A 22,027-nucleotide genomic window follows, 5' to 3' on the forward strand; every position below is an offset into this window, starting at 1 on the left:
AACTAGGGATAAGGAGAAGCTTCTTTAAATTGATACAGGAAGCATTTAAAATATTCTAACAAAACCTGCAGCTAACATTAGACTTAATGGTGAAAGACTGAGAATCAGAAACAAGGTAAGGTTGTATGCTTTCACAGCTCTCGTTCAACATGGTGGTTCAAGCCATTGCAATATAGCCAAAATTAAAAAAAGGCATATGTATTGGAAAGAATAAAATAAAAACCTGTCAATTTACAGGTAACCTGATTGTCATGTAAATTTCATAAGGAATCTGTAAAATAGAATTAATGAATTTAGCAAGGTCTCAGGATAAAAGATCATCACACAAATTTAATTTGCATATAATAATAAAGAATATATAGAATTAAAAACATAATAGCATTTGTGATTGCTCAAAAAATGAAATACTTAGGTATATATCTAACAAAATATGTATGAATTCTCTATGCTAAAAATTATACGATGCTGGTGAAAAAAATTAGAGAAGCCCTAAATAAATACAGAAATATTTTGTTCCTGCATTGGAAGACTCAACAAAATAAAGATGTCAGTTTTCTCCTATATAGTATATTTAATGTAATTCCTATCAAAATAGCACAAGGTTTTGCTGGATATAAGACAAACTTATTTAAAATTTATATGGAGTTTTATAAGACCTAAAATAGCTGGAACAATTTTGAAAAAGGAGAATAAAGTTGGGGGAATTAGTCTGCCTGATTTTAGGGCTTTGGATATAGCAACACTAATAATAAAGTGTAATCTGGCCAAGGAATAAACAGATAATTCCATGAAACAGAATGGAGAATCCAGAAATAGACCCACACAGTTATGCTCAGCTGATTTTTGACACAGGCAAACAAATAAGCAGCTCTTTATTTTTAAAATGGAGAAGTTCTCAGGACCTAAGTCTAGTAAAAATAAATTTTAGGCTTGACAAAGATTCATAAAGATCAACAACTACAAAACAGTAAGCTGATCTCATTACAATTAAGACCCTGCCAAAGACCTTTAAAGAGGATGAAATTACAATTTACAAATTGAGAGAAAATATTTCCAAACCACATACCCAACAATACACCAAGGTCTAGAACTTAAAAAGGAGTCTCCAACTTAAATGTAAAAAACTGAACCACTAAACCATCCAGTTACAATATGGGCAGAAAGCATGAAGTGACATTTCACCAAAAGAAGATAAACAAATGACAAATAAAAGTTGTTTAACATTGTTAGCCATTAGAAAAATACAAATTAAAACCACAGAAAGATATGAGTGCACACCTATCAGAATGACTAAAACAAAAAAATAGTGATAATGCCAAATGCTGACATTTGGAACTAGAATGTGGAGAATTCAGAATACTTATATATGTCTGGTAAGAATGTAAAATAGAACAGTTACTGTGGAAAGTAGTTTGGCATTTTCTTACAAAGCTTTGCATGTATTTATTATCTAGTCCATTTCATCCTTGGGCATTTGTCACTAAGAAATGAAAGCTTATGTCTACATAAGAGCATGTACAAACCTGTTCATAACAGGTTTATGTATAATTCCAACTCTGGAAAGAGCCAAATCTTTCAGTTGACAAGAATGGTTAAACAACCTGTGATACATTCTACCATGGAACACTCCTCAACTTTGAAAAGGAATTAACTATTGACATACAGAACAATTTGAATGGTTCTCAAGGGAATCAAGCTGAATAAAGGAAACCTACTCAGAAGATTATATACTGTATGATTGCCTTTATGTAATAGTGAGATGATGAAATTATAGCAACAGAGACTGACTTAGTGGCTGCCAGATGTTGGGGGATATGTGGGGAGGCAAAAGAAAGATAATTATGGATAAGAAAGAGTTGCATGAGAGATCCTTGTAATGGAGCAGCTCTGTCTTTACTGTGATGGAGGTGATATGAGTCTACATGTGATAAAATAGCATAGAACTAAGTTCACACACATATACATTATCCACAAACGCAATACACTATTCATCAACTTTATTCGGACTGTGCAGGCAAACTGGTGCAACCTGAATAAAGTTGATGGATCCTGTTTGTTAATTTGTTATGTGGTTTTGCAAGATGTTATCATTGGGGAAAACTAGGTGAAGGGCATGGGTAGTGTTTGCATCATTTCTTAAAACTGAATGTGAACCTTAATGATCTCAAAAAGAAAGTTAAAATGCATGTTTTTTTGCATGTATCTGGATGTGTTAAGAAAGATTTGGACATTATTGTATTCAATGAAGACTTGTGGTCTGAGTGAGGCTCTTCACGGCAGGCGCCACTGAGTGTGTAATTTGTATTTTGAGAACCCACACAGCCTTGCTGCTAGCAGGCCACTCAAGTGTGAACAAGGCCTCCTTCTGTCAGAGCTCCTCAAAACTAGGTCTGCCTCTTGGGCTTGGCTTAGCAAGGGCCACGTGTGCAGTTAAATACGTTGGCTGCTATCAATATTAGATGCTTTTGAAGCCAGTTAAGTCATTTTCATCTTAAAAATGTAAGATCCTGAAAACTGCCATTGTCCACACAGTTTTGGAAATGAAAGTTTTTGTTTTTTTGTTATGACTTGCTTCTTTATTCCTAGTGGTCTGATTATTTGAGGATTTTGGAATAACTAATCAGAGGAGTTAGAAACACAAATTTGGCTCTAAAAATGATTTGAAGGCATATTTCTTTCCCTCATGAGCTATCAGATAAATTGCCTGGCTTAATAATAATAATAATAGGTTTTCTAGGAGATGGGGATTTCACATGGTGGGAGACTTTATTATGAAAAGAGTATTTGCATGAATTTAGAGAATATTTGGGCTTCCCTGGTGGCTCAGACAGTAAGGAGTCTGCCTGCAATGCAGTAGACTCGGGGGTTTGATCCCTGGGTTAGGAAGATCCTCTGGAGAAGGAAATGGCAACCCACTCGAGTATTCTTGCCTGGGAAATCCCATGGACAGAGGATATGATGCTATGAATTAAATCACAGAATTTCCCCCACACTAACTAATGAGCTCAATTCTCCCAGTACAAGTGTCAACAGGGAATAATTTTAGTATTTAAATTTAGTATGTGTGTTTGCTAGTATCTGATTTCTCAATGTAAATATGGTATCTGAGTGTGTTTGTATTTTTTCTTCCACAGCCCAAGGGTACTACCCTTATTAAAAATTAACCATGTGTCAAATGTTGAAAATCCTGGGAAAAACAAAACTGCCATTGATAGAAATAATGCAGCATAATTGCTAGCTAATATCTCTACAGTGTTTTTCTTTAAAAAGTTAAAAATACTGATTGTGCCAAGCTTCAGATTGGTGAATTATGAAGTAAGTAATAGTCATTGTACAAGAAAAACACTCCTCTGTTACTCTTTTATTCTCCCATACTCACACCATTTCTGACAGCAGATGTGGGACTTTTCCCACACTAAACAATTCTGTGACACCAGCTCAATGTCCTGCAGTTTAACTCAATTCTAACTCTGTCTACCTGGAGAGAGCTTCAGATTCCACATTGAAGGACTTAGTCTCATAAGAAAATCTCTACCTCAGATGCTAATCACAAGTCTGAGGTTGTCACCTATACTTCTGACCAATCAGCTATAAATCAAGATACCCTTCCTTGGGTTGGATGATTTGCTAGCCTGACTCACAGAACTCAGGGATATACTTATTGTTTACTAGCTTCTTATATCAATATAATAAAAGCCACCATAGAGGATACAGATGAACAGCCAGATGAAGAGATACATAGCATAAGGTTTGGGAGGGTCCCAACCATAGGAACTTCTGTCCCCATGGAGTTGGGGTGTATCACCCTTTTGGCACAGGGATATGTTTCCTAACTTGGAAGCTAGTGGGATTTTTATGGGGGCTTCATCATATAAGCCTAATCAATGATTAACTTCAGTCCCACTCTTCTCCCCTTCCTGGAGTGTGGGGTGGGAGCTGTGCCTGAAAACTGTAATATTCTAATCTTGACCTCACCTTTCTGATGGCCAGACCCCATCCTGAATCTCTCAGGTGCCTACCAAGAGTTGTCTTGATATTACAAAAAACTTTTTTATCACCTAGGAAATTCCAAGGGATTTAGAAGCTCTGTGTCTGAAGTTGGGTCAAAGGTCAAATATTAGAACAAAAGATGTTAATGCTCTTATCACTTAGGGAATTGCAAGGTTTTAGAAGCTCTGTTCCAGGAACCAGGGACAGAAACCAATATATGCGTATATATTATTTTATAGTCATATTCATCAGAAAAGGCGATGGCACCCCACTCCAGTACTCTTGCCTGGAAAATCCCATGAACAGAGGAGCCTTGTAGGCTGCAGTCCATGGGATCATGAAGAGTCGGACATGACTGAGTGACTTCCCTTTCACTTTTCACTTTCATGCATTGGACAAGGAACTAGCAACCCACTCCAGTGTTCTTGTCTGGAGAATCCCAGGGACGGGGAAGCCTGGTGGGCTGCCGTCTATGGAGTCACACAGAGTTGGACACGACTGAAGTGACGCAGCAGCAGCAGCAGCATAGTCATATTTATAATCTTTCTCACCTTAAATGAATGTGGAAAATTTAACAGTTGTTTGTGCCCTGTCTTCATCACATGGTAATACCCTCAGTGGCACCTCACAACTAGCCTTGGGAGGTTCCAGGCTTCCTGGAGTCCTTGTCTCTTCCTTGGAATGGACCCCCTTTGTTTCAAGGGTTGGTGAAGCCATGTTCAGTTCAGTTCAGTTCAGTCAGTCACTCAGTCGTGTGTAATGCTTAAAGGTAACTCCTCTGGTGTCAAAGGTCCCCAGTCAGGCATACATGGGAGCCGCTGCCCCCCGGGGGTGCTCAGAGCAGGGCCTGTTGGGATGAAACAGGGATGCCCTTCGGGGGAGGGAATCAGAAGCAACAGGACCAGTGTTTCCACCAAAGGATGGTCAGGCAGCTCCGGAGAGGAGAAGGGTATAAAGGAATTGCTTTCCCTTTAAGTCTTTATTCATTAGCTCTTACAAGTAACAACACAACAGTGTATTAAAAGCAGTCAACTCCCCTTTCTGTTCTCTGTTTTCTTCCCACCTGCTTGAGGTGACAAAACATCAATAGCTTAGGATACATATGCCCGCAGGTTTCTCTCGGCTCTTTTAGAGTGCTCAGATACAGAATACATGCCTTTTAAATGATCCTTTGACATAGCTGCTTTTCATGGTTAGAACTTTCTTTAATGATTAGTGAGGAAAAAATTAAGCACTGGTTTTAAGGAACAAAAGGCAACCTCAGCCAGAACCTTGTGGAACTGTGGAGCTCAGTATGTGTAAATTACCAAGTTGAAACAGTTTCACTGCAATATACATGCATACAATAGTCACAGAAAATGAACATCCCTTGCTTTATTGTGTTTGGGAAAGGAAAAAGCCTACTTCTAAGGAAATGTGAAGTCACATGAAAAATAACCATTTTAAGCTCTTATTTGTAGAAGGTTCAGCTATATTTTCTATTTCAAAACAAAGATTTCAGTAATTTTCTATGATATCTTTTCTAACTTTTTGCCCATGGCACTTGACTGCATCATATGTGTAAGCAATGATAGACTAATGCATCCTGACAGAGTGCTCCTGCTTTCCAGAGGCTTTTGTAGGGTCACAGGCATGGCCCGCTAAAAGCCAAGATGTCCTGGCTTTCAAGAATGAATGTAGGTGCTGCTCATTCAGGGAGCTGTGAATTTTGAGTGTACTTTAATGTTTGCCAGCTGGTTTGTAGTTTTGTTTATAGACTGCATTAAATCTTTTCTGTCACTTATTTACCCACTGAGGAAACATTGAAGGCTGCCTAGACCTTCAGCATAAAGGTCTAGGTGGTGCTGTTTTAAAAACAGCTGGTGCTGTTTTATGCATTTGTTATACAGGCATTACTTATGTTTCCTGTGAGATGTTAAACTGCATTAAATGGGCATTTCAACATAGCTTTTTTCTCATAACTGGGTTACTCTGCCTGGGTAGGAACAAAAGCCTGCTGCTGCTGCTAAGTCGCTTCAGTTGTGTCCGACTCTTAGCGACCCCATGGACTGCAGCCTACCAGGTTCCTCAGTCCATGGGATTTTCCAGGCAAGAGTACTGGAGTGGGGTGCCATTGCCTTCTCCGGAACAAAAGCCTAGTTGCCCTCTATCTCCTTGTTTGAACAGTATATGAAAAATGCAATACACTGAAATACAAGTAAATGAATTCACAAGAAAATCATTATAACAAATTGCATTATTTCTTGCCAATGCTATCTATGTGTAGCTATAAAATTTTTTTAGAATTTAAAAGTATAATTAAGGGATCCAGAGAGAACAAATAGTGGTATTTAATATTAAGTGACAGACTTATGCTCTAATATATCAATTGTTGTTCTTCAGTTCCTAAGTCATATCCAGCTCTTTGTGACCCCATGGACTACAACACAACAGGCTTCCCTGCCCTTCACCATCTCCCAGGTTTGCTCAAACTTGTGTCCATTGAGTCAGCGATGCCATCCATCCAACCATCTCATCTTCTGTTCACCCCTTCTACTCCTGCCTTCAGTCTTTCCCAGCATCAGGGTCTTTTCCAATGAGTTGGCTGTTCACGTCAGGTGGACAAAGTATTGGAGCTCAGCTTCAGCATCAATCCTTCCAATGAGTATTCAGCATGGATCACCTTTACGATGGACTGGTTTGATATCCTTGCTGTCCAAGGGACTCTCAAGAGTCTTCTCCAGCACACATCAATAATGATATTAAAATGTAAATGGCCAAAATACACCAATTAAAAGATAGGGACTTCCTGTTGGTCCAGTGGCCAAGACTCTATGTTCGCAATGCAGGGGGCCTGGGTTTGATCCTGATCAGAGAACTATTTCCCACATGCTGCAACTAGGAGTTCCCATGATGCAACTAGAAAGATTCCACATGCTGCAACTAAGACCAAGCACACCCAAATAAATAAATATTTTTTAAAAAGACAGATATAGGCAGAGTAGATTAAGAATTTTGTAAAGTTTAAAAATAAAATAAAATTAAAAAAAAAATACAACTTTGCACCCCCCAAAAATAAATAAATAAATAAAATAAAAATAGATGTAAATAATTCAACTATATGTTGTTTATTTTTATTTTATTTTTTTTCTCTTTTTGGAGACTTGGAAAATACAGAACAAGGTTACATATAGTTTCACTATGTATTACAATTATTTTTTGACTAGATAAATTAAGATTTTTAGTTGGAGTTTCAATATCTAACTCTCAAAAATTAATTGAATGAATGTACACAAAAGTAGAAGGCTATAGTAGACTTGAAAAGCACTATGAAGCAATTCAACATAATTAAGCTTTATACAATTTTCACACAACAGTAGGATACAGATTCTATTCAAGTTCCCATAGACTATAAACTGGGAGACACTGGAACATAAAACATATCCAGAGACATAAAAAAGGTGCAAAAAATTCGTGGTGTAAAGGTATTGAAATCATACAGAATCTATTCTCTTATCATTGTGGAATTATGTTAAAAATCAGTATCAAAATATATTTGAAAATAACCCACATATTTTCAAGTGCAATGTAACTTTATCAACAGAGATTTTTGACTTAACCAATGAATGCCTCAATAAAGTTAGAAGACTGAAAAAACACAGAGAGTGATTGCAGAGAAGAAAGCATTTAAGTGGGTAATTAATATAAAAATGGGCTTCCCTGGTAGCTCATCTGGTAAAGAATCCACCTGCAATGCCGTACACACTGGTTCAGTCCAGTGTCTGGGTAAGGAAGATCCCTGGAGAAGGGAGAGGCTACACACTCCAGTATTCTTGGGCTTCCCTGGTGGTTTAGATATTAAAGAATCTGCCTGAAATGCAAGGAGACATGGATTGGGAAGATGCCTTGGAGAAGGGAATGGCTACCTACTCCAGTATGTGGGTAGAACACTGTGTTTCTCTGGAAAAACACAGAGAGTGATTGCAGAGATGAAAGCATTTAAGTGGGAAATTAATATAAAAATGGGAAGTTAATATCAAAGATACTTTAAAAACCTGATGTATTTGGAAATTAAATGTCTACTTTTAAATAAAGGGTATATCTAAGAAGGGGCTTCCCTTGTGACTCAGCTAATAAAGAATACCAGCAATGCGGGAGACCTGGGTTCCATCCCTGGGTTGGGAAGATCCCCTGAAGAAGGGAAAGGGTACACACTCCAGTATTCTAGCCTGGAGAATTCCATGGACTGTATAGACTATGGGGTCAAAAAGAATTGGACATGACTGAGTGACTTAAGTAAAGGAAAGATATGCCCATCTGAATGCAGAGTTCCAAAGAATATCAAGGAGAGATAAGAAAGACTTCCCCAGTGATCAGTCCAAAGAAATAGAGGAAGACAATAGAATTGGAAAAACTAGAGATTTCTTCAAGAAAATCAGAGAACATTTCATGTAAAGATGGGCACAATAAAGGACAGAAATGGTATGGACCTAAAAGAAGCAGAGGATATTAAGAAGAGGTGGCAACAATACACAGAAAAACTATACAAAAGAGATCTTCATGACCCAGATAATCATGATGGTGTGATCACTGACCTAGAGCAAGACATCCTGGAATGCAAAGTCAAGTGGGCCTTAGCAAGCATCACTACGAACAAAGCTAATGGAGGTGATGGAATTTCAGCGAGATATTTCAAAACCTAAAAGATGATGCTGTTAAAGTGTTGCACTCTATATGCCAGCAAATTTGGAAAACTCAGCAGTGGCCACAGGACTGGAAAAGGTCAGTTTTCATTCCAATCCCAAAGAAAGGCAATGACAAAGAATGTTCAAAGTACCGCACAATTGCACTCATCTCACACGCTAGCAAAGTAATGCTCAAAATTCTCCAAGCCAGGCTTTAACAGTATGTTAACTGTGAACTTGCAGGTGTTCAAGCTGGATTTAGAAAAGGCAGAAGGACCATAGATCAAATTGCCAACATCTGGATTATTGAATAAGTGAGAGTTCCAGAGAAGCGTCTACTTGTGCTTTATTGAATATGCCAAAGCCTTTGACTGTGTGGATCACAACAAACTGGAAAATTCTTCAAGAGATGGAATATCAGGCCACCTTAACGTGCCTCCTAAGAAATCTGTATGCAGGTCAAGAAGGAACAGTTAGAATCAGACATGGAAAATCGGACTGGTTCCAAATTGGGAAAGGAGTATGTCAAGGTTGTATATTGTCACCCTGCTTAACTAACTTCTATGCAGAGTACATCATGAGAAATGCTGGGCTGGAATCAAGTTTGCTGGGATAAATATGAATAACCTCAGATACACAGATACACCACCCTTATGGCAGAAAGTGAACAAGAACTAAAGAGAACTAACCAACTTTCTTGATGGAAGTTATAGAGGAGAATGAAAAAGCTGGCTTAAAACTCAGCATTCAGAAAGCTAACATCATGGCCACAGTCCTGTCACTTCATGGCAAATAGATGGGGAAGCAATGAAAACAGTGAGAGACCTTATTTTGGGGGGCTACAAAATCACTGCAGATGGTGACTGCAACCAAGAAATTAAAAGATGCTTCTTGGAAGAAAGGCTATGACCAACCTAGACAGCATATTAAAAAGCAGAGACATCACTTTGCTGATAAAGGTCCGTCTAGTCAAATCTATGGTTTTCCCAGTAGTAGTGTATGGATGTGAATGTTGGACTATAAAGAAAGCTGAGCGGTGGAGAATTGATGCTTTTGAACTGTGGTGTTGGAGAAGAGTCTTGAGAATCCCTTGGACTGTAAGGAGCTCAAACCAGTCAATCCTAAAAGAAATTAGTTTTGAATATTCATTGGAAGGACTAATGCTGAAGCTGAAGCTCCAGTAGTTTGGCTGCCTGATGTGAAGAGCTGACTCATTTGAAAAGACCCTGATGCTGGGAAAGATTGAAGGCAGGAGGAGAAGGGGACAACAGAGAATGAGATGGTTGGATGGCATCACCAACTCGATGGACATGAGTCTGAACAAGTTCTGGGAGTTGGTGATGGATAGGGAAGCCTGGCATGCTGCAATCCATGAGGTTGCAACGAGTCAGTCATGATTGAGCAACTGAACTGAACTGAAGTAGACATAGGAAGGAAAATCAGAAAATATTTGTAACAATAAAAATGAAAAGAGAATTTATCAGAATTTGTTTCATGAGGCTGAAGCTGCTCAATCTAACTAAATACAATGTGGAATCTTGAATAAGATATGAAACAAATAATGGATAGTAGCATATAATTTTGTCAAATTTGAACAAAATCAGTACTTTGGTTAATAATACTGTATCACATGTTAATTTCCTTTTTTTTTTTTTTTTTTACAGCATACCATTTCTTTATATTCTCAGGGTTAGAAGTTTCAAGCCTCATTCAGTTTTTTTAAGATCACTTAAATAATAAATTTTCTAGATTTTTAGCAGTAATACTGGATGCCAAAATACATGGAAATATATCAAAGTTTTAAGTGAATTAAATTGGAAATCTAGCATTCTATTTATAGTAAGTCAAAACAAGTGGAATCAAAATGTCATAAATTTTTGGCTAGGCAAATGTTTATAGATTTTCTAATATATATATATATATTATATACACTACTTGTATATGTGTGTACAAAAGCTTTTCTACTATGCTTGATAAAGTCTTGAGAAAGAAGAGCAACAATAACAAAGTAAGAGCTGGAGAAATTAGTACACATAAACTACATAAAATGGCAGCACTGAATATGAAACAGGAAAAGTAAAACAAGCTAGAAAAAGGTAAAATATCTTCATATAATCCAGTTGTTTTTAAACATGGCTGCTCATTACAAGCACATCTAGAGTTTTGAGGAAAAGACCAATACCTGGGCATTTATAGTTTTCAAAAATTCAAAGATAATTCTGACACGCATCTGTATTTTAAAAAGTGATTACAAGTTTTTCTATTAAATGGTAGAGTTAGTGATATAGAATTCTATTATTTTCTGTTGATGAATCATGATACAGTAGTATTAAGCTAATAATAGTTACATAACCACAATAGTAAAAGATGTTTCTCAGTATTCACAACCAGTAGCCAGACAAAAAATAAAAGATAATTACACTTGTAAGCCATACTAGAAACATGATTAACCTAACAATATAAAATAATTGGATAACGCTTAGGGGGTTAAGTAGAGTGATCTGATGCAGCAAACATGAGTTTGATTCCTGGGTTGGAAAGATCCCTTGGAGGAGGGCCTGTCAACCCACTCCATTATTCTTGCCTGGAGAAACCAATGGATAGAGGAACCTGGTGGGATACAATCCATAGGGTCACAAAGAGTCAGACATGACTGAAGGGATTGAGCACACATGCACATGTGGTCCTATTACCATTTTCTTAATTGTTTTGGGTTTGTTTTGTGTAGGTCTTTTCCTTCTCTTGTGTTTCCTGCCTATAGAAGTTCCTTTACTGTTTGTCGTAAAGATGGTTTTGTGGTGCTTAATTCTCTTAAGTTCGCTTGTATGGAAAGCTTTTGATTTCTCCATCAACTCTGAATGAGAGTATTGCTGGGTAGAGTATTCTCAAATGTAGGTTCTTCCCTTTCAGTTCAGTTCAGTTTAGTCACTCAGTCGTGTCCAACTCTTTGGGACCCCATGAATTGCAGCACGCCAGGCCTCCCTGTCCATCACCAACTCCTGGAGTTCACCCAGACTCACGTCCATCAAATCAGTGATGCCATTCAGCCATCTCATCCTCTGTCGTCCCCTTCTCCTCTTGCCCCCAATCCCTCCCAGCATCAGAGTCTTTTCCAATGAGTCAACTCTTTGCATGAGAGTACTTTGCATGGCCAAAGTACTGGAGTTTCAGCTTTAGCATCATTCCTTCCAAAGAAATCCCAGAGCTGATCTCCTTCAGAATGGACTTGTTGGATCTCCTTGCAGTCCAAGGGACTCTCAAGAGTCTTCTCCAACACTACAGTTCAAAAGCATCAATTCTTCAGCGCTCAGCCTTCTTCACAGTCCAACTCTCACATCCATACATGACCACAGGAAAAACCATAGCCTTGACTAGACGGACCTTTGTTGGCAGAGTAATGTCTCTGCTTTTGAATATGCTATCTAGGTTGCTCATAACTTTCCTTCCAGGGAGTAAGTGTCTTTTAATTTCATGGCTGCAGTCACCATCTGCAGTGATTTTAGAGCCCCCCAAAATAAAGTCTGATACTGTTTCCCCATCTATTTCCCATGAAGTGATGGGACGGGATGCCATGATCTTCGTTTTCTGAATGTTGAGCTTTAAGCCAACTTTTTCAGTCTCCACTTTCACTTTCATCAAGCGGCTTTTTAGTTCCTCTTCACTTTCTGCCATAAGGGTGGTGTCATCTGCATATCTGAGGTTATTGATATTTCTCCCGGCAATCTTGATTCCAGCTTGTGTTTCTTCAAATCCAGCGTTTCTCATGATATACTCTGCATATAAGTTAAATAAGCAGGGTGATATACTCTATCATGATATACTCATGATATACTCTGCATATAAGTTAAATATACAGCCTTGATGTACTCCTGTTCCTATTTGGAACTAGTCTGTTGTTCCATGTCCAGTTCTAACTGTGGCTTCCTGACCTGCATACAGATTTCTCAGGGGCAGATCAGGTGGTCTGGTATTCCCATCTCTTTCAGAATTTTCCACAGTTTATTGTGGTCCACACAGTCAAAGGGTTTGGCATAGTCAATAAAGCAGAAATAGATGTTTTTCTGGAACTCTCCTGCTTTTTCCATGATGCAGTGGATGTTGGCAATTTGACCTCTGCCTTTTCTAAAACCAGCTTGAACATCAGGAAGTTCACGGTTCACATATTGCTGAAGCCTGGGTTGGAGAATTTTGAGCATTACTTTACTAGCGTGTGAGATGAGTACAACTGTGTGGTAGTTTGAGCATTCTTTGGCATTGCCTTTCTTTGGGATTGGAATGAAAACTGACCTTTTCTAGTCCTGTGGTCACTGCTGAGTTTCAAATTTGCTAGCATATTGAGTGCAGCACTTTCACAGCATCATCTTTCAGGATTTGAAATAGCTCAACTAGAATTCCATCACCTCCACTAGCTTTGTTCCTAGTGATGCTTTCTAAGGCCCACTTGACTTCACATTCCAGGATGTCTGGCTCTAGATCAGTGATCACACCATCGTGATCATCTGGGTCGTGAAGATCTTTTTTGTACAGTTCTTCTATGTATTTTTGCCATCCCTTCTTAATATCTTCTGCTTCTCTTAGGTCCATACCATTTCTGTCCTTTATCAAGCCCATCTTTGCATGAAATGTTCCCTTGGTATCTCTAATTTTCTTGAAGAGATCTCTAGTCTTTCCCATTCTGTTGTTTTCCTCTATTTCTTTGCATTGATCACGAAGAAGGCTTTCTTATCTCTTCTTGCTATTCTTTGGAACTCTGCATTCAGATGCTTATATCCATCCTTTTCTCCTTTGCTTTTCACTTCTCTTCTTTTCACAGCTATTTGTAAGGCCTCCCCAGACAGCCATTTTGCTTTTTTGCATTTCTTTTCCGTGGGGATGGTCTTGATCCCTGTCTCCTGTACAGTGTCACGAACCTCATTCCATAGTTCATCAGGCACTCTATCTATCAAATCTAGTCCCTTAAATCTATTTCTCACTTCCACTGTATAATCATAAGGGATTTGATTTAGGTCATACCTGAATGGTCTAGTGGTTTTCCCTACTTTCTTCAATTTCAGTCTGAATTTGGCAATAAGCAGTTCATGATCTGAGCCACAGTCAGCTCCTGGCCTTGTTTTTGCTGACTGTATAGAGCTTCTCCATCTTTGGCTGCAAAGAATATAATCAATCTGATTTCGGTGTTGTCCATCTGGTGATGTCCATGTATAGAGTCTTCTCTGGTGTTGTTGGAAAAGGGTGTTTGTTATGACCAGTGCATTTTCTTGGCAAAACTCTATTAGTCTTTGCCCTGCTTCATTCCATATTCCAAGGCCAAATTTGCCTGTTACTCTAGGTGTTTCTTGACTTCCTACTTTTGCATTCCTGTCCGCTCTAATGAAAAGGACATCTTTTTTGGGTGTTAGTTCTAAGAGGTCTTGTAGGCCTTCATAGAACCGTTCAACTTCAGCTTCTTCAGCGTTACTGGTTGGGGCATAGACTTGGATTACTGTGATATTGAATAGTTTGCCTTGGAAGCGAACAGAGATCATTCTGTCGTTTTTGAGATTGCATCCAAGTACTGCATTTCGGACTCTTTTGTTGACCACGATGGCTACTCCATTTCTTCTGAGGAATTCCTGCCCGCAGTAGTAGATATAATGGCCATCTGAGTTAAATTCACCCATTCCAGTCCATTTTAGTTCGCTGATTCCCACAATGTCGACATTCACTCTTGCCATCTCTTGTTTGACCACTTCCAATTTGCCTTGATTCATGGACCTGACATTCCAAGTTCCTATGCAATATTGCTCTTTACAGCATCAGACCTTGCTTCTATCACCAGTCACATCCACAGCTGGGTATTCTTTTTGCTTTGGCTCCATCCCTTCATTCTTTCTGGAGTTATTTCTCCACTGATCTCCAGTAGCATATCGGGCACCTACTGACCTGGGGAGTTCCTCTTTCAGTATCCTATCATTTTACCTTTTCTTACTGTTCATGGGGTTCTCAAGGCAAGAATACTGAAGTGGTTTGCCATTCCCTTCTCCAGTGGACCACATTCTGTCAGATCTCTCCGCCATGACCCGCCCATCTTGGATTGCCCCACGGGCATGGCTCATAGTTTCATTGAGTTAGACAAGGCTGTGGTCGTATTGTGATTAGATTGACTAGTTTTCTGTGAGTATGGTTTCAGTGTGTCTGCCCTCTGATGCCCTCTTGCAACACCTACCATCTTACTTGGGTTTCTCTTACCTTGGGCGTGGGGTGTCTCTTCATGGCTGCTCCAGCAAAGCACAGCCACTGCTCCTTACCTTGGAGGAGGGGTATCTCCTCACTGCCACCCTTCCTGACCTTCAACGTGGGATAACTCCTCTAGGCCCTTCTGCACCTGAGCAGCAGGGCTCCTTGGACGTGGGGTTGGTCCTCCTGGCCGCTGCCCCTAGCCTCGGGCATGGGGTTGGTCCTCCCAGCCGCCACCCCTGGCCTTGGGCGTGGAGGCGTGGGGTTGCTCCTCCCGACCGCCGCCCCTGGCCTCGGGCTTGTGGGCGTGGGGCAGCTCCTCCCGGCCGCCGCCCCTGACCTCGGATGCTGGGTAACTCCTCTCATCGCAGCCTCTGACCTTGGAAGCAGGGTAGCTCCTCTCAGCCGTCCCCCTGACCTCAGATGTGGGACAGCTCCTCTCAGCTGTTCCTGTGCCTTCACAGCCTGGCACTCTCGGCCGCTGCCCCTGACCTCGGATGTGGGGTAACTCCTCTTGGCCGCTGCCCTTAGGGCATGGGGTCCTCCCGGCTTCTGCCCCTGACCTCGGACGTGGAGTAGTTCCTCATGGCCGCGCTTAGTGCACCGGTTGCAGCCGCCTGCGCTTAGTGTGCCGGTCGCATCACTTTAAATATACTGTGCGTTCCCTTCTGGCTTGTAGAATTTCTGTTGAGAATCAGCTGGTAACCTGATGGGAGTCCCACATATGTTATTTGTAGTTTTTCCCTTGATGCTTTTAATATTTTATCTTTGTTGTTTAATTTTCATCATTTTGTTTACTGTGTGTCCTGGTGTGTTCCTCCTTGGGTTTATCCGGCCTGGAACTGTCTGTACTTCTTGGACTTTATTGACTGTTTTCTTTCCCATGTTAGGGAAGTTTTCAGCTATTATCTCTTCAGATATTTTCTCAGATCCTTTCTGTCTCTCTTCTCCTTCTGGGATACTTATAATGTGAATGTTAATGCGTTTAATGTTGTCTCAAAGTTCGCTTAGGTGGTCTTCATTTTTTTGTTCATTGTTTTTTCTATATTCTGTTCTGCAGTAGTGATTTCTACCACTCTGTCTTCCAGGTGACTTGTCCATTCTTCTTCTTCAGTTATTCTGCTATTTATTCCTTCTAGTGTGTTGTTCATCTGTTTGTTCTTTACTTCTTTTAGGTCTTTGGTAAATATTTCTTTCCCAGATCCTGAATCATGTTCACTATCATTATTCTGAATTATTTTCCTGGAAGGTTGCCTATCTCCACTTCATTTAGTTGTTTTTCTGGGATTTTGTCTTATCCCTTCATCTGGACATAAATAAATAAAGGGTGCTGCAGTCATGTCCGACTCTGTGTGACCTCATAGATGGCAGCCCACCAGGCTCCCCGGTCCCTGGGATTCTCCAGGCAAGAACACTGGAGTGGGTTGCCATTTCCTTCTCCAATGCATGAAAGTGAAAAGTCAGAGTGAAGTCACTCAGTCGTGTCCGACTCTTAGCGACCCCATGGACTGTGGCCCACCAGGCTCCTCCGTCCATGGGATTTTCCAGGCAAGAGTACCGGAGTGGGGTGCCATTGCCTTTTCCCATCTGGACATAACTCCCTGCTTTTTCATTCTGGTAATCATTCTGTAATGTGGTTTTCATTCTGGCTGCTGTGGTGATTGCAGCTTTCTTGCTGCTTCTGGCTGACTCTGGTAAATGACGCTAAGAGGCTTGTGTAAGCTTCCTGATGGGAGGGGCTGGTAGCTGGAAAAGCAGGGTCTTGCCTGGTGGACTGGGCTGTGCTCAGTAAAACTTTAATCCAGTTATCTCCTGATGGGAAGGGTTGTGCTCCCTCTCTGTTTGTTGTTTCATCTGAGGGGACCCAGCCCTGAAGTCTATAGGCCCTATGGTAGGGTTAATTGTAACCTCCAAGAGGAATTTTTCCAGGGGGCGCCTTCCAGAATTGCTCCAGCCACTGTTGCTGTCCCTATGGTGAGCCACTGCCTACCCACACCTCCACAGGAGGCCCTCCAACACTAGCAGGTAAGTCTGATCCAGTCTCCTGTGGAGTCACTGCTCTTTTCCCTGGGTCTTGGTGCAAGCCAGAGTTTGTGTGTGTCCTGCCCCCACCCTCCAAGAGTGGAGTCTCTGTTTCCCCCAGTCCTGTGGAAGTCCTATAATAAATTCCCATTGGTCTACAAAGTCAGATTCCCTAGGAATTCCCAGTCCCTTTCCCAGATTGCCAGGCTGGGGAGCCTGACATGAGGCTCAGAACCTTCTCAACTCAGGAAGAATTTCTTTGGTATTATTGTTCTCCAGTTTGTGGGTCACCTACCTTGTGGGTATGGGATTTGATTTTATCATGTCTGTGCCCCTCCTACAATCTTGTTGCAGCTTCTTCTTTGTTTTTGGACATGGAGTATCTTTTTTTGGTGGGTTCCAGTGCTATGGTTGTTCAACAGCTAGTTGCAATTTTCATGCTCTCGCAGGAGGTGAGTGTATGTCCTTATATTCCACCATCCTGAACCAGAAAGCTCAACTATATGCTGTTTAAAAGAAGTTAATTTCAAATTCAACAATATGGGAAGGTTGAAAGTAGAAGAATGGAGGCTGTATGCTATAAAAATAGTAAATTAAATTTTTAAAAGCAGGAAAGATATGTTAATATCTGATGAAGTAGAATTTAGTACAAAGAAAACTACCAGAGATCAAGAGGGTCTTTACATAATGTTAAAAGGGTCAGTCCACCAGAAAGATATAATGATCTTAAATGTGTGCATAAACCAATAGAATCTCAAAATACGTGAAGCAAAAACATACAAAGCTGAAATATATGAATTCAAAATTATGCTTGGGAAGTATATAATAAGTTTGGTCAGCAAAATCAAGCAACAGGATCTGGTTTACATGTATTGAGCACTCTACCAACAGCAGAATACACATTTTATTCAAGTGTTCATAGAACATTTACCAAGAGGGATGATTTACTCGATCACAAAGCAAACCTCAACAAATTTAAGAGAATTTAAGTCATACAGAGTTTGTGGTGTGATCATAAGGTGAACTAGAAATCAGTAGCAGAAAATACAAGAAAATCTCTAAGCAAATGGAAATGACACATTTCTAAATAATCCATACACCAAAATATTTGAGAATTTTCAAATAAATAATATACAAACTGAGCAAAAATGAAAATATATCAAAATATGTGTAAGAAAGTGAAAGTCATTCAGTCATGTCTGACTCTTGCTATCCCCATGGACTGTACACTGCCAAGCTTCTCTGTCTATGGAATTCTCCAGGCCAGAATGCTGGAGTGGTTAGCCGTTCCCTTCTCCAGGGGATCTTCCCAGGGATTGAACCCAGGTCTCCTGCATTGCAGACAGATTCTTTATTGTCTGAGCCAACAGGGAAGCCCAAGAACACTAGAGTGGGTAGCCTGTCCCTTCTCCAGGGGATCTTCCCGACCCAGGGATAGAACTGGTTTCTCCTGCATTGCAGGTGGATTCTTTACCAGCTGAGATACAGGAAGCCCCTAAAATATGTGGGGATAAAGTTAAAGCAGTGTTGAAAGGAAAATTTATAGAAGGAAATACATTAGAAATGAGGGACAATTTCAAGTCAATAATTAAAAAAATATTTTATTGAAGTATAGTTGATTTACACTTGTGTTTAATTTATGCTGTACAGCAAAGTGACTTGGTTATACATACATACATATTTTTCATATGTTTTTCCATTATGGTTTATCACAAAATATTGAATATTGTTCTTTGTGCTATACAGTAGGACCCTGTTGTTTATCTCAAATGAGTAATTTAAACTCCTACCACAGGAAATAAGAAAAGTAAAAGCAAAATAAACCCAAAGAAAACAGTAGGAAGACAAGACAATGAAGACAATGATGAGACCAGAGATCATTTCAAGGTAAACTTGGAAAGCAATGGAGGAAATCAGTAAAACAAAAAGTTTTTTTCAAAAATATTAATAAAATTGATAAGCAAAACTGATAAAAACAGATGATGTAAATCACTTTATAAGGAATGAAACAGAGATAGAGCCAAAAATGTTACAGCTATTAAATAGGTAGTAAGGAAATATTATGGGCTTTCCAAGTGTCACTAGTGGTAAAGAACCTGCCTGCCAACGCAGGAGACATAAGAGACAAGGGTTCAATCCGTGGATCAGGAAGATCTCCTGGAGGAGGGCATGGCAACCTACTCCAGTACTATTGCCTGCAGAATCCCTTGGACAGAGGAGTCTGGTGGGCTATAGTCCATAGAGTTGCAAAGAGTTGGACAGGACTGAAGCGACTTAACATGCAAGGAAATATTATGAACAGTTTTAGTCTCATAATTTCAACAACTCTAAGAAATGGACCAATTTCTTGAAAACTGCAAAGTACCAAAGCTCAACCAGGATTAAATTCGCAATCTGAATATCCCTAGAGCTACTGCAGAAATTGAATTTCTGATTACAAATTTCTCCAAAAAGAAATCTCCTTGCACAGATGGTTTCTTTGGACAACTTCATACAGTATCTTCAACTTTATATAATATCTACTATAAAATAGTAATAGGGTCATATTATCTCTAATAGTTATGCCATTTAAAAGAAATACATTCTTAATTTTAGAATACTTTCAGATGTATAGAAAAGTCATGAAGATAGTACAGTGAGTTCCCATATATCCCACATCTACTTTCCACTTTTGTTAGCATCTTACATCAATGTGGTACATTTGTTACAAGTGATGAGCAAGTATTGATACACACTAATAGCTGATATCCATACTTTAGTTATATTGCCCTAGAGAATATATAAAACAGTGAGTTCTATGTCATTTTTCTGTTCCAGGATCCCATTTAAGATATCACATAACATTTAGTTGTCATATGTCCATTGTGAATTTTTTGGGTAATTTTCTATTTGCTTGTTTGTTTATTTTTTGTAATTTCTTACTTTCTGGACTATAAGAATCTCCTTGATCATCTTACTATTCCCTCTCTAGTCCTAGAATCAGTTGTCATTCAGAGTCTCTGTCTTGTAGCTCTTTAAGCTATAACCCAGTGTTACACGGCAGCTGCCTTGGTATGGTGGGTGTATGTGAAGTGTCAGGGCTATTCAGTACTTTTTTTAATATAGTCTCAGTCTTTTAGTGGACCTGTGTTTCAGGGCTCTGGGCTTCATAAATGTTGCTGTCCATATTCCCATGGTTAGATTCTTTCCCAGATGGTAAAGTTTCTTCCTCAGATGGAAACAAGTTTCAGAATTTTGCTCTTGCAAAGTCATTTCCCCTGGAGAGTAGGCCTTTGTTATTGAGAAGGCTTTGTGAACATTACACGATATGGTTTCCCTCCTTCTCCCACCAGGACCATGAGGGAATCTATTTAGGATCTTCATCATGAGAATATAAGGATTTGATTATCAGTTCCTGTGTGTGTATGTGTGTGTGTGTGTGTGTGTGTGTGTGTGTGTGTGTGTGGTTACATACCAAGAAGTAATTTTATCACATTATGTGTCCTGTAATTCAACTCGATTCTGACACTGTCTATCTGGAGATAGCATCAGATGCCACAGGATAAGGGTTCATTTCCACAGGTATGCCTCACCCCCCCACTATAGACATCAGTTGAAAGTCCTATTTGTAACCTGTGCTTCTGACCAACTGGCTATAGATCATGGATTCCAATGACCCTCTTTTTGGATTTGATTAGCTTGAGGGGCTCACAAGAACTCAGGGAGATATTTTACTAGATTGCTACTACTACTATTAAGTGGCTTCAGTCGTGTCCGACTCTGTGTCATGGACTGCAGCCCACCAGGCTTCTCCATCCATGGGATTCTCCAGGCAAGAACACTGGAGTGGGTTGTCATTTCCTTCCCCAATGCATGAAAGTGGAAAGTGAAAGTGAAGTCCCTCAGTTGTGTCCTACTCTTAACGACCCCATGGACTGCAGCCTACCAGGCTCCTCCATCCATGGGATTTTCCAGGCAACAGTACTGGAGTGGGGTGCCATTGCCTTCTCCATTATTAGATTGCTAGTTTATTATTAAAGATATAACTCAGGAAGAGCCAGATGGTATTTGTCTTTTTCTTTCTGATTTACTTTGCTTAGTATGATAATCTGTAGGTTCATCCATATAGCTTCAAATGACATTATTTCATGCAGATGATACCACTCTAATGGCAGAAAGTGGGGAGAGAGAGGAACTAAAGAGCTTCTTTATGAGGGTGAGAAAGGAAAATGAAAAGCTGGCTTAAAACTCAACATTCAAAGTACTAAGATTATGGCAACTGGTCCCATCACTTCATAGCAATTAGAAGGGGAAAATGTGGAAGCAGTAGTAGATTTTATTTTCTTCAGCTCGAAAGTCACTGTGGATGGTGACTGCAGCCATGGAAAGACAATTGCTCCTTGGAAGGAAAGCTATGAAAAACCTAGACAGTGTATTAAAAAGCAGAGATATCCCTTTGCTGACAAAGGTTCATATAGTCATAGCAATGGTCTTTCCAGTAGTCATATAGAATTGTGAGAGTTGGACCATAAAGAAGGCTGAGCACCAAATAAACTGATGCTTTTGAGAGTCCCTTAGACTGCAAAGAAATCAAGTCAGTTAGTTCTACAGGAAATCAACCTTGAATATGGATGGGAAGAATTGCTGCAGAAGCTGAAGCTCCAATATTTTGGCCACCTAATGCAAAGAGCCGACTCACTGGAAAAGCACCTGGTGCTAAGAAAGACTGAAGGCTAATGGAACCTGGGGCAGCAGAGGGTGAGATGATCAGATAGCATCACTAACTCAATGGACATGAATCTGAGCAAACTGTGGGAGACAGTGGAGGACAGGGGAACCTGATATGCTATAGTCCATGGGGTTGGCAACTGAACGACAAGAACAACAACAAATATTCCCCTGTATATATGTACCACATCTTCTTTATTCATTCAACTGTTGATGGACATTTAGGTTTCTTCCATGTTTTGGCTATTGTAAATAGTGCTGCTATGAACATTGGGATGCATGTGTCTTTTTGAATTAGAGTTTTGTCCAGATAAATTCCCAGGAGTGGGATTGCTGGATCATATGGCAATGCTATTTTTAGATTTTTGAGTAACTTTCATACTGTTTTCCATAATGGCTGCACCAATTTGCATTCCTGCCAACAGACT

General features: G+C 39.8%; 1 protein-coding gene across 29 annotated transcripts in view; it reads left to right on the top strand.

The window, feature by feature from the left end:
• The window catches only part of GABRG3 (gamma-aminobutyric acid type A receptor subunit gamma3), a 650,486-nt gene that overhangs the window by 34,451 nt on the left and 594,008 nt on the right, over positions 1–22,027 (top strand). For 20 of the 29 annotated variants that reach the window (XR_008705665.1, XR_008705662.1, XR_008705666.1 and 17 more), the window contains exon 3: positions 16,800–16,895. The exons of 8 other annotated variants lie outside the window; for them this stretch is intronic. The gene's annotated coding sequence lies outside the window, so the exon portion shown is untranslated. Of the gene's footprint in view, positions 1–16,799; positions 16,896–17,246; positions 17,346–22,027 lie in introns of those variants that run through there. One more of the 29 variants, XR_008705673.1, reaches the window with a different exon arrangement.

This window comes from Bubalus kerabau, chromosome 19, assembly GCF_029407905.1.
Source record: "Bubalus kerabau isolate K-KA32 ecotype Philippines breed swamp buffalo chromosome 19, PCC_UOA_SB_1v2, whole genome shotgun sequence".
NCBI lineage: Eukaryota > Metazoa > Chordata > Mammalia > Artiodactyla > Bovidae > Bubalus > Bubalus kerabau.